This window comes from Oreochromis niloticus, linkage group LG22, assembly GCF_001858045.2.
Source record: "Oreochromis niloticus isolate F11D_XX linkage group LG22, O_niloticus_UMD_NMBU, whole genome shotgun sequence".
Lineage (NCBI taxonomy): Eukaryota > Metazoa > Chordata > Actinopteri > Cichliformes > Cichlidae > Oreochromis > Oreochromis niloticus.
In genome coordinates this window covers 23,146,693-23,158,813 of record NC_031985.2, presented here as the reverse complement: position 1 = coordinate 23,158,813, position 12,121 = coordinate 23,146,693, and positions in this window count along the sequence as shown.

Genomic DNA, 12,121 nt, shown 5'->3' with positions numbered 1-12,121 from the left:
TTGATCACTACTAATTTCTAGCAGTTTACTTCCACAGTTTCATCCAGTGAGAGCAGATTTATCGCTCTACTGAAGCATTTTTGTGTTCCCTTAAAAAATCTTAATGTTGTAATTACCTGGTTAGACCATAACAGATTACTCAACATATTGTAACAATCGACATGCAGCATGGAAACAAAAAGAGAAAAATTTTGTAGCTCTCAGGTTTGAGACCCATTTTAAGATTTTATTGTTGATTGTTTTTCATCTTCTCACTAAGTATATGTTCATCACATTTAGCCCTTTTCCTTTTGGGTCAGCTCAGCACGGCACGGCTCACCTCTGTTTTTAGGGTGTTCCATTAGGTGAACCATCAGGTACTTTTATACAGCACCAAATCACAGTCGCCTGAAGTGGCTTTATATTGTAAGGTAGACCCTACAATAATACATACAGAGAAAAACCCAACAATCAAAAGACCCCCTGAGCAAGCACTTTGGTGACAGTGGGAAGGAAAAACTCCCTTTTAACAGGAAGAAACCTCCGGCAGAACCAGGCTGAGGGAGGGGCGGGGCCATCTGCTGCGACCAGCTGGGGTGAGAGGAGGAAGACGGGATAAAGACATGCTGTGGAAGAGAGAAAGAGATTGATAACAAGTGTGATTCAATGCAGAGAGGTCTATGAACACATAGTGAGTGAGAAAGGTGACTGGAAAGGAAAACTCAATGCATCATGGGAATCCCCCGGCAGCCTACGTCTATTGCAGCATAACTAGGGGAGGATTCAGGGTCACCTGGTCCAGCCCTGACTATATGCTTAACCCTTGTATGGTGTTCGTATTTTTGTTACTCAGCCAGTGTTCATGGGTCTGGTGGACCCGCTAGAGTTTTGGCTTTCCAATTAACACTATCAAACAATTTTATGTTAAATTACTCAACAGATGTTTACTTTATCCCAATTGCGAGCCATGTGAACAGCAAACATGGTTAATTTTTTCCTTTTACCTTTGTTCAATCACATTTATGAATTAATGTGCTTCTCGTTTTTTGTCAATAAAATGTTATAAAAAAAAAAAATCAGTTCTAATCAAGTGTACATATCTTTATACCATATTTTGCAGGTTTTGATGATATATACTGCCTAAAGGGGCAACGGCCTCTAAATGGCATGGGTCTCACAGACCCGAACACCATACAAGGGTTAAGCAAAAAGGAAGGTTTTAAGGTTTTCATTATCTTAAAAGTAGAGATAGTGTCTGTCTCCCGAATCCAAACTGGAAGCTGCTCCCATAGAAGAGGAACCTGAAAACTGAGGCTCTCCCTCCCATTCTACTTTTAAATACTCTAGGAACAACAAGTAAGCCTGCAGTGGGAGAGCGAAGAGCTCTAATGGGGTGATATGGTGCTACAAGGTCATTAAGATAAGATGGGGCCTGATTATTCAAGATCTTCAATGTGAGAAGCAGGATTTTGAATTCTGTTTTTAACAGGGAGCCAATCAAGGGAAGCCAATGTAGGAGAAATATGCTCTCTCTTTCTAGTCCCTGTCGCTACTCTTGCTGCAGCATTTTGAATTAACTGAATGCTTTCCAGGGAGTTTCTTTTTTAGTACCTACTCGGCTGGGGTTCCAAGTGATCCCAGGCGATCCGAAAACATGATGTCAGTAGACTGCATGCCACCGATTGGCTAGTCAGTGGCGTCACTCGATGAGTCATGAGGAAGACTCCTTCCCAAAATCAAAACCGCCATTTTTGAAATGATTTCATGGGACCGCATTGTTATAACGACCCTGTGCACATCAGGTGGTTCTTGATTGTAAAGGAAAACCAGCAAAACTGATCACGTCTAGCTGAGTAGGTACTAGCAGAAAATGGCTATGAGACTGTAAGCACAAGGTGGACGTGGTATGAAAAGTGAAGCTAACTAATGCAGACCTTCTTGAAACATGCATTCTTCATTATATCCAATAGGAGGCAGGTCATCTGGTTGCATCACGAAAACTGGTTGTATAAAAGTCTGCGGTAAAACAATCCTACTTCTCTTCTTGATTTAAAGGTTTTCTTCACGAGTTTACCATCTCAAATGTTCATTTCGAGTCTTCTCCTTCAATACAGCATGACACTCATTTTGTAAATTATGGTCCCATTTAGTGTGAAAAAATAAATGATAAAGAAGAGCATACTCTGGGGTGCAACTTCCTTGTGATTCACAAGTTGCTTTGGTGAGAGATGCTTTAAGCCAGCTCACCCTTCAAAACAAGATGGCGACAGATGAAATGGGATGTTAGACTAATGTTTTCAACAATGTTTTACTTAAAGACTTATTTGTCTTTTTAACACTGACTTGTTAAAGCCTAAAAATACAGAGCAACTTGAAAGCAAATAAGACTTAAAGGGATATTCCAGTGATGGATGCAGTCAGTGTATGATGCAATTTCACACGTCCGTTCAACCTTGTATTTGTCTCAAATCTAAGCCCAAACATGCTTTCTGTTGACATATTGCGGATACTTTGCCAACCTATAAGCAATACATAGTGGTCCTAAGAGTGTATATGTGCAACTGAATGCATGAATGTGCGCAAAATAAATCAGTATATAGACGGACTCAGTCAGTGACTTTATTTCTTAGCTGTTTCTTTAAACTGTGTCATGATGTGCTGAGATCATTTAGCTTGCTTCGCTTTGTCACACGGGTTCTGTTTAAGTGATTTCCTGATTCACCAGCTCTGGTAGTAATCAGGCCTGGGTGTGGCTAGTGAAACTGAACTTAGTTTTCCGAAGAATTTGTCTGATGATCTGAAACATGTCAGTGTGACAAGTACAGAAAAAAACTAAGAAATCAGGAAGGGGATGAATACTTTCTCATGGCACTGTAGGTTTGTGAGACAATGCGCTTGCACCCAGCTGTTGCAGTGCTTTGTTCATTTGTTTGGTTTTTGGCCGGCGAGAGGTGGATTTAGGATGCTTTATGATGCCGACTGCTCTCAAGATCACCACTTTAAACAAAAGTCGTCTTTTATAGTATCTGTGTGTAGATCAGCAATAAGCAGCCCAGTGAGGCATACACATTTCAGCTCAGTATGACTTTGGCTGCAATTCAAACCAAACACTGGCTTGTGTTTCCTTTAGCTCTGTGCAGACTTTAAATTCTATGTTTGAAAAACACAAACATGATGCTGTTTTGGGATATGCCTTGGTCATAAATGAACATTTTGTTGGAGTCTTGGCATTTCTTAACGGATGGGCCAAGCCCGCCGTTGGAATGCTTTGTCTTGGAGTGTTAATCCTGACTGACCCTTATGTCAAAAGGACTGGCTGGCCTCGGGATACGTGACTTTGAAGACCTCCTTTTTTCTGCGCTGGTTATCCTGTACAGAGATCAGGCCTTTGCTTAGATTTTTCACCAGATGTCGATCTATTGATACCTCCTATGTGTGTGCACACACGAGCGCACACAGAGTTCAGCTAACACCAAATGGGCTATAAAATGCTGTGGATTCAGTAATTCACATTTATTCGGCTATTTACCATTCACTCTGACCCTATCAAACTAATGGTTTCTGAATAATGAATGGCTTAAACTGGAAATGCATTGTGTTACTGTTGAAATGACACCATGCACTAGGTCTAACATTTGAAAGGGTTTAAAACCTTTAAAACCTCATTGTAAGGGCTCAGAGACATTATGTTTGGATACAGAGAAATTCAAAAGGTTAGAGCAATCTTGGAACCGTCGTGAGGTGAATGGATTTTCTCAAAGCAAAGGGAAGTCGTAAACACGATTTAAAGCTGAGCATATCCCCAGAAAACCAACCACAACTCAAACATCTGTCTGCAGTCACAACCGAAAACCTGCAGGGAACAGTTAAAACCGCGATGGTACAACAGCGATTCTTTTTTTGGACCCTTTTACCCGAGTATGTGTAAGACAGAGCATTACACAGCACCGGTCTATTTTTTCCTCTACTCTATTCTGGTCTGTAAAGTTGGTAATGGGAAGGAATGAGGTCCAATTACACACAGGGTGGAAAACAACCTGCACAAAGTGGATGTCTCTTCAGGAGTGTCAACACAGAGCCATGTAATATGTTCCTGCACGGCGGTTAATAGCTGCACACAATGTCTGCATACAGTTATGACCTGAGGGCAGACCCTTTCCGAAGTACCATCTCAAGTGTTTTTGTTTGTTACTGAATATACCACGGCCATCTTTCACATCTGTTTAATGTTGCAAAACCTAACTCTGAGTTACTTGTTGATTCCTCATTTTGGAGGCTGAATAAAAAACTCGAAGAATATAATTATAACAGATGCAATACAACCCTGTGCTCTGGTTAAATAATGCAAGTGTGCGTTGGTGAGCTGCGGCTTCATATTCAGATGGCATCTAATCGTCTTTTATATTGGGCTCAATGACAACTTTTTAACGGTTCTTTTCACAATTAGCTGATCAGTATGTGGCAATAACAGCCTACTGTTAGAAAAGCTAAAAAGCAGAACTAATTCAGTAATGTCAGCTACATAGCAATATTTCTCGATTTCTCGGTATCTATTATTAGCAACGTCAAACTACTTAACATACCAGTATGAAATGGGGACGTAGCCTTCTGAAAACATGTGTGTCCTTTTATTTCTAAGAAAGGACTATGTTTTGTTCAGAGTTGTATTATTAGTCCTTTATTTATCCAGGTAAAAATACAAAGACTTTTATTTCATGCATATTTTAGTCTGCTTTGTGCCAAGCATCACAGTCTGCCTAACATCAAGCACACCAGTGTTGTGCGTTCATATGTGGTCTATATTCTAATAGGCTGATAAGCTTTAACAGTCATGGCTGCACAGTGAATAGAGTGTAAATTAAAGAGCTGTTGGTAGTAAATTTTCACTGCTCCACTGAGGATTGTTTCTCAGAAAAGTAATAAAGCCAATAATCAGCCTGGAGTACCAGCAGGTCCTCAATGATCTGTAAAGCAGCCAGTGGAAACAAACATTTTGAGGGCTTCCTGTATTATGTAACTCTCACTTGACTTAACTTTTCCTTCAAAAGTACAATCATCAGCTAGTTATTTGCTACCCAGCATAACCCCAAAAGACTCAGTGTCTGTTTGTGTTCAATCATATTCTTACTCTTTACTTGAACTGACTAGTAAGATCACTTTCCACCAGTGATTTCACTGAACTTAAAAAGACATGTTATTATTTGTCTTTACTCTTGAAAAATATACCCTTGTACCAAGATAGCAAGGATCACAGCGCTTAGATGACAAAATCTCCTCAATTATTACATTCCACACATTTGTACATCACTCAGTATATGTTTCAAGTTACTAAACACATGCTGCACATCAGATCTGGCTCTGGGGCTTTTTGGGATTTAGATGTCTTGAAAACAGCAGTGTGCCTTCAGTGGGTGGACATACTTTTGCAGGTGCACAGCGAAGACATGCGGCACGAAAATAGCCCACAGCCCTGTAATAAGTGGGTAACAGATGATGATGCAGCGATAAACTGTAAACTCCCATCTGCGTTGTTGAAGGGAGTGAGTGAGTCCACTGATGCAGACTCTCATTATGGGCTTGACAGGGCTGGCTGGCAAAGTAACCAATAGTTACCCAACCCTGCACGTGAAGACTGGCATTATCCTCACTGTGTGCATGTGTGAGTGTGCACATGAAACTGGAGGGTGTGGCTGACAGAAATACACAGGTGACCCTAATGGAAGCACTGGTTACAGAGCTTAAAGAGCTTAAATGATGGAACACTTTTACTATTTGCAGAGCACACCTTTAGGGATTAGAGTGCAGGTGGAACTGTTAATTTAATGGCACGATTACAGCAAGACCGCACCTCATACTTGCTTGCACAATGTCACATCTGTCCTGGAAAACCTTGGATACCCTTACTGTCTTGAAGAGATTTTATGCTGCTCACTTTACTTGTTATACTCAGACATAGAAACTCACCAGACACTTTATTAGCTACACTTTCCTAGTGCTGAGTTGGACCCCGTTTTGCCCTCAGAACTGTATTAATTTTTTATGGCACAGATTCAAAAAGCTGCTGGAAACATACCTCAGAGATTTTGGTCCATATTTACATGATAGTATCACACAGTTCCTGCAGATTTGTTGGCTGCACATCCAGTTCCACCTCCTGTTCTACCAGTCCAAAGGTGCTCTGATGGATTTAGGTTTCGTGACTGTGAAGGGTATTTAAGTAGCTTCGTGAGATTGCTCACTACTACACTGGAAGCAGCCACCATGGTCAGCAGAAATGCACAGGTAGGCCATGGTGTTTAAAAGATGCTCAGTTGGTTCCAAGCAACTGAAAGTGTGCCAAGAAAAACATCCTCTACATAATTATACCAAAAACAGCAGCCTGATGATGACACTAGACAGAATGGATCCATGCTTTCATGTTGTATATGTCAAATTATGACCCTGCCATCTAAACATTATTGCAGGAGTTAAGACTCCTCAGACAAGCAACTTATAGCCTCAGTTTCCTGTTCTTCACTCGGAGGAGTGGCACCTGGTGTCGTCTTCTACTGCTGTGACCCATCTGCATCAAGAGTCGACATGTTGTGCCTTCAGAGATGGTCTTCTGTTTCAGCCCTGTTTACCTTTCTCATAATGAGTGGTCATTTGAGTTACTGTTGCCTTTCTTTCAGTTGGAACCAGTCTCCTCTGACCTCTGGCATCAACAAGAAATTTTCTTCCAGGGAACTGCTGCTCACTGGATATTTTCTCTTTTTCAGAAAATTCTGAGGAAAAATTGTGTGGGAAAATCCCAGCAGATCATCAGTTTCTGAAATACTCAGACGAGCCTGTCTGAGTATTTCAACAAACATGCTACTTTCAGATTCACTTAAATCCCCTTTCTTTCCCATTCTGAAGCTCGGTTTGAACTTCAGCAGGTCACCTTGACCAACTCTGGGTGCCTAAATGTACCGAGTTGCTGCCATGTGGCTTTCTCATGAGATATTAACAAGCAGGTACCCTGGTAGCTTGTGAGTGTTAACAGAAGCATGTTTCACTCAGCCTGTAAAATCGCTGTGAAACTTCAAGAAAATAACCTGAATGAAATATTCAGGTAATGAAGAATGAGACGAGTTTCATAAGAAGCAGCCTGGAGTTATGATGTGTGAAAGGCTGTGGCATCATGTATTTAGACCTACGTATGAAAAACTAATAAAATACTTACAAATTACGTATTAAATTTATAAATTTAATGTTTTTCATTACATTTACAGCAGCAGCTGTGTTTCCTGGCTATTCCCTAGATAGCATTATGAGTAAAATGATGAAAGCTGAACATTTGGAGGATCTGAACTAGAAGCTTTTGGATGACTTTAACATACACTGATTTCATTATTTGACACTTTGACCACATTTACTATATAAACATGTAACTATGCACAAAGTATTTACTGTATATATACGGCACATATAACAAAAAGAAAGGAAAATTGTAACTGGCACCCTATAAAAGATAAATGAAGATGCAGTTTAACAAATTGGCAAGCATTTGCTGATAATGTTAAATTAAACAGGATATCAACTGTGCTATCACACTCCATCACAAGCTGCATGCTTTTATCACTAGATATAGGCAGTGCTGACATGGAAACTGGATGGCAAGCAGGTTTGCATGCACATGCATACATTGTACAGACAGACATAGTGTGCATACACAGGCATGTGAAACCAACCCCAATAAAACTGCCTTTGCTGACCCTGCAGTAAAACTGGTTTTAGTATTTGAGGTCAGATAATACAGTTATTTTGCCAAAAGGTAAAAAGGTAGCCACAGTTCTCCTAAGGTCGTAACCTTAACACAGTGCCATCCACATTTCCCAGTAGCGTTTTGTCTTTATAGTGGTCACAGTTCATAGTAATGTTAGTGATGTAATTGTCATGAGTAATACTTTCCTATGGCGTCATGTCAGGCTTCATTTATTGTAGCTGACTGGACTTAATGTTTAAGGACCGGCGAGACATTCATGTCTAAAACGTTGTTGTTGTTGATTCTCCGTGGAACTCTGTTTCTGCTTCACTGGCAGCCAGGAGAGATTATATAGTGGGCGACTTTTCAGTTCTGTGCTCTCTTTCGTCACAAAGTCCATGGTAATGATACAGTGGTTTGCAAAAGCAGACTCACATTTCTGCATGCAATTTTGTCCAATTATGTTACCATTAAAATCCCCAAAACGGGTCTGCTGAAACAGACTTTGGGGAAAACACTTGGTCAATACAATTATTTTGATTTGTTAAATTAGCGAATAGAAATAACACTGCTGCCAAAATTCAAAGGAATATTATTGGAAGTTCAGAGGAATGCATTAATAGATAGGAGAAGCAGGGAGGGACGATTTCTCCCACAGATGGTTTAGTGGATAAGATGCTCCAGATGCCCGAATGACCCACATACAGTGACTACATTATATTAATAATTACAGGTTAACTGCTGAAGGATTTTAGCTTTTTTTACACGCATATTTTGGATTTTGTTTTTTAAACCTTAAAAGTGCTAGAAACAAGCCTGTGGATAAAAATCATTCTAAAAAAAATTAAAAATGTTCAGATATATTCAGAAGCAAATGTAAGCAGTTCACGCCCGTTCCTGTCAGTTCTGTGGTTTAGAGTCCAGTGGGGTCAGTCTTGCTTCTGAATTTAGATACTGCTTATTACTGTGGGAGAACACAGCGACCACATAAAGACCAAGTCTCCGTGTCCAAACAAGAAGAATGTGTATTGTTTTTTAGGAAAAAGAGGAACTGTGGAGCGATTCATTACAACAGCGCTCACATCTTGCTTGAAAAGGTTCAAGGCATCCGAGTGTGTCTTGATTTAGAGGAAAAAAAATATGATGGGAATTCCTCACAGCTAGTAATTTTGTAATTTTAGAAAGAGGGCGTGGTGGTCAATTCTCCTTGAAATGTTCAAACACATCCAGACTGCAGCACAGTAGCCTCTGGCAGCAGAGGCCAGCGTCAGCCACAGACAGACAGCTTTTGCCTTTATGAGAGTAAGGGGAAAAAAAATGGTGTTACCCCCCCCCCCCCCCCCCCCCCAAACCCCATAAAAACAGTGCTTACAAATCATCTACCATCTTCAAAGCGAAACCTCATAACTTCCCCAACATGCATTATACACCAGCACTGATGCATCAATCACTTGAAAACTATTTTACTTTTATCAAAGATAGGAAACTGACTGGCAGCAAAAGATAATAATACAGCCAGTGTGACACCTCTACATACAGCAGTTGCTGTATGCAGCTTTTGAATAAAGACGTGTTTTTTTTATACGACCCAGATCTAAGGGTACGGGCTGATGGGCTGATATGCATATTTTAGGTTGCACAGTGGTTAGTACTGTTTCCTCACAGCGGGGGGGGGTTCGACTCCAACATCTGGCCAGGATCTTTCTGTGTGAAGTTTATATGTTTATATGTTCTCCTTGTGTCTGCATGGGTTCTCTGGGTTCCTCCTAAAGTCATGCAGTCAGTGGGTTTAGACTAATTAGTGATTTTAAACTGACACTAAGTGTGAGTGCTATCAGACCAGTGACCTGTCCTGGATGTACTCTGCCTCTTGCCCCTTGACAGCTGGAATAGGTTCCATCCCCCTCCACCGTGACTCTGAATGAGATAAATGTAAAACAATTGACGGATTTTCCGATGAATGATCTACAGTATATATTTATGACTTCACAGACAACACCTTGAAATAGGTCTTTTTATTTAAGAAATGTATAATAAAGGAAAATTTTCCTGAGCCAACTGAACCAAGGCAGTTGTCTTGGAATTTTAACTGACCTTTATGAGCTCCTGAGTGGGATGGAAAACCTGGACTTCTCTGCTTAGACTGCAGCACCTGCAATACCTGCTATAAATATGAAGTGTTTCACCATCTATGTATGTTTCCTCCACTGGTAACTGGGTAAGCAGGAGAAGATAAATGGGTGGATGTATGGATAAATAATAAAGAACAACGTATAAGGGTTTCAAGTCATTGTTTTACAAGTAATGGAAACAATAGCAGTGTTTGGTGGTGTAATGCCCACTTATAATTTCATTTCCTATGTTTTTAAATAACTGAACTAGCCCACACACTGTTCTTAGTCTAAATGACCAAGTAAACAAATACTTAGTATAGAAAGATCTAAAAAGGATGACATCTGATGGAGAATGAATTGCCTTAAATAAGAGGGGAAATAAATATCTCATTTCTAAGTAACAAAGAAGCTCATTGAAGTGAGGCTAATGTGGACAGCCCCGCTGATTCACGTGTGTAATGTCTGATGAATGTATGATTCACTCAAAAACACACATAGCCTTGGCACTGCAAGAGACAGCAGCCAGGACCTGAAGAAGTAGAGAGTCTATGCAATGAAGGAAAAAAGAAAATGTTCCAGGCTTTACGGAGTTACTGATTACATTTGTGTGCTCCAATACGGCACCTTACATCTTTTTCAGCTTCATTCATACAAATTGTTCTTTAAAACAACATTTTATATCAGTATCACTTTTCCAACTTTTTAAACATTTCTTTGCACTACTTTACGCTCTGCCATGTTTACACAGAGTAACACTGCAATAGTACAGCTATAGTTAGCTTAGTGGGAAATGTGATGCATGTCACACTGCTAAACCTTCTTCTCTATTTAGTCATCTACATATGAGTGCCTGAAAAGGACACAGATGGCATAACAGATAACTGTCCTGTGAAAAAAAAAAAAAACCTACGTAGAAGTGCTGAAAATTCTAAAGATAAAAGTAAATTTGGTCAGCACACAAACTACCTGGTGTTTATTTTCATTCTAAGCTGGTGGAGACTTCCTTCCTGGCAACCACAACTGTTAGAGTCCTGGAGTCTCACGGTAGCCACCAAGCCACAGTAGCTGCTGTTACGCAGAACAGAACTGCTCGCTCTGTGCAAAACGTGGTTTAGTTGCAGTTCAGTTGGTACATGATGTGATACATGACTCTGTCTACTTCCTCTTAGGAATTTTATCACTCAGATCTAACCTTATCCCCCTCTCCACATACACAAACACTCACACCAAAAACCAAAAGGAAGGACTAACTCGGTCTTTTAAAGATTTCGCTAAAGCTTAAAGTTTTGAAGAAGAATAATCCAGGTTTTAATATGAAAAATACATGAGTTACATAACCATATTTTGTACTACAATTTTTAAACATTAGCTGAGATTATAAATAACTGTCCAGAGTTAGTTGGTTGAATTAAGGCACATAGGAGACACATACTGGGCTGTGCCTGTAACTCCCAGAAGGCCACCGCGGGCCTGCCAAGCACTTTTTGGCATTTTTGTGGTACCCCACATGTTCAATTTGTGGGATCAGAAATAAAAGGATACATTACCGCAACCTCACGTTCCCAGTTTGTCACATTGGGATGTTGGGTACCATTGTAACACATCTTCAGTGCCGCTTTTCAACATGCAGGGTAATCTGAGTTCCTGTCTGAGACAAACACCTTGAGACTGCAAGCAAAAGCAGTGATGTCACAAGTGTTGCATGACTGCCAGAGAAGCTTGTGTGTATTTGGTGCATATATTTTTCATGTAACATGGAATATAAGCTATAGGGTATTATAAACTTTGCATATGATTTGAAAAAAACATGGTTTGGTACAGACAGTTGTTGTAACAGCAGTGTTGCCTAACAGTCAGATGTTAATTCCCACAGTCTACTAACAATAAGGGTAGTTTTGCTGATTCTGTGGCTTGGTCAGACAAGCAAAGTATTCTTATTCTTCCCTTGAGGGGTTTTCAAGAACAGAACTACACTGATATGATTTTAGCGTTTTGAATACTACTGTTTTTCTCTAACCAATTTTGAAACTTCCCCAAGGGCCTTGAAATAATTTGAACAGATTATTACTGTCATCGCTATTTTGGGGAAAAAGCACACTCACTATTGGCGATCAGCACTGACTTTGTGAAACCAAAACATTATGAAAAAGAGCCCACCTATATAAATTCAAAATGTCAACAACAAAAAACCCCAGAGGCGCGTTTGGTTTCCCTAACTAGCGAGGCTGTTGTGAAGTCTCTTCTTGCATGTTTCACCGTGTTTCTCAACAACACTCTTGCCTGCCCTCTTCCTCATTTCATT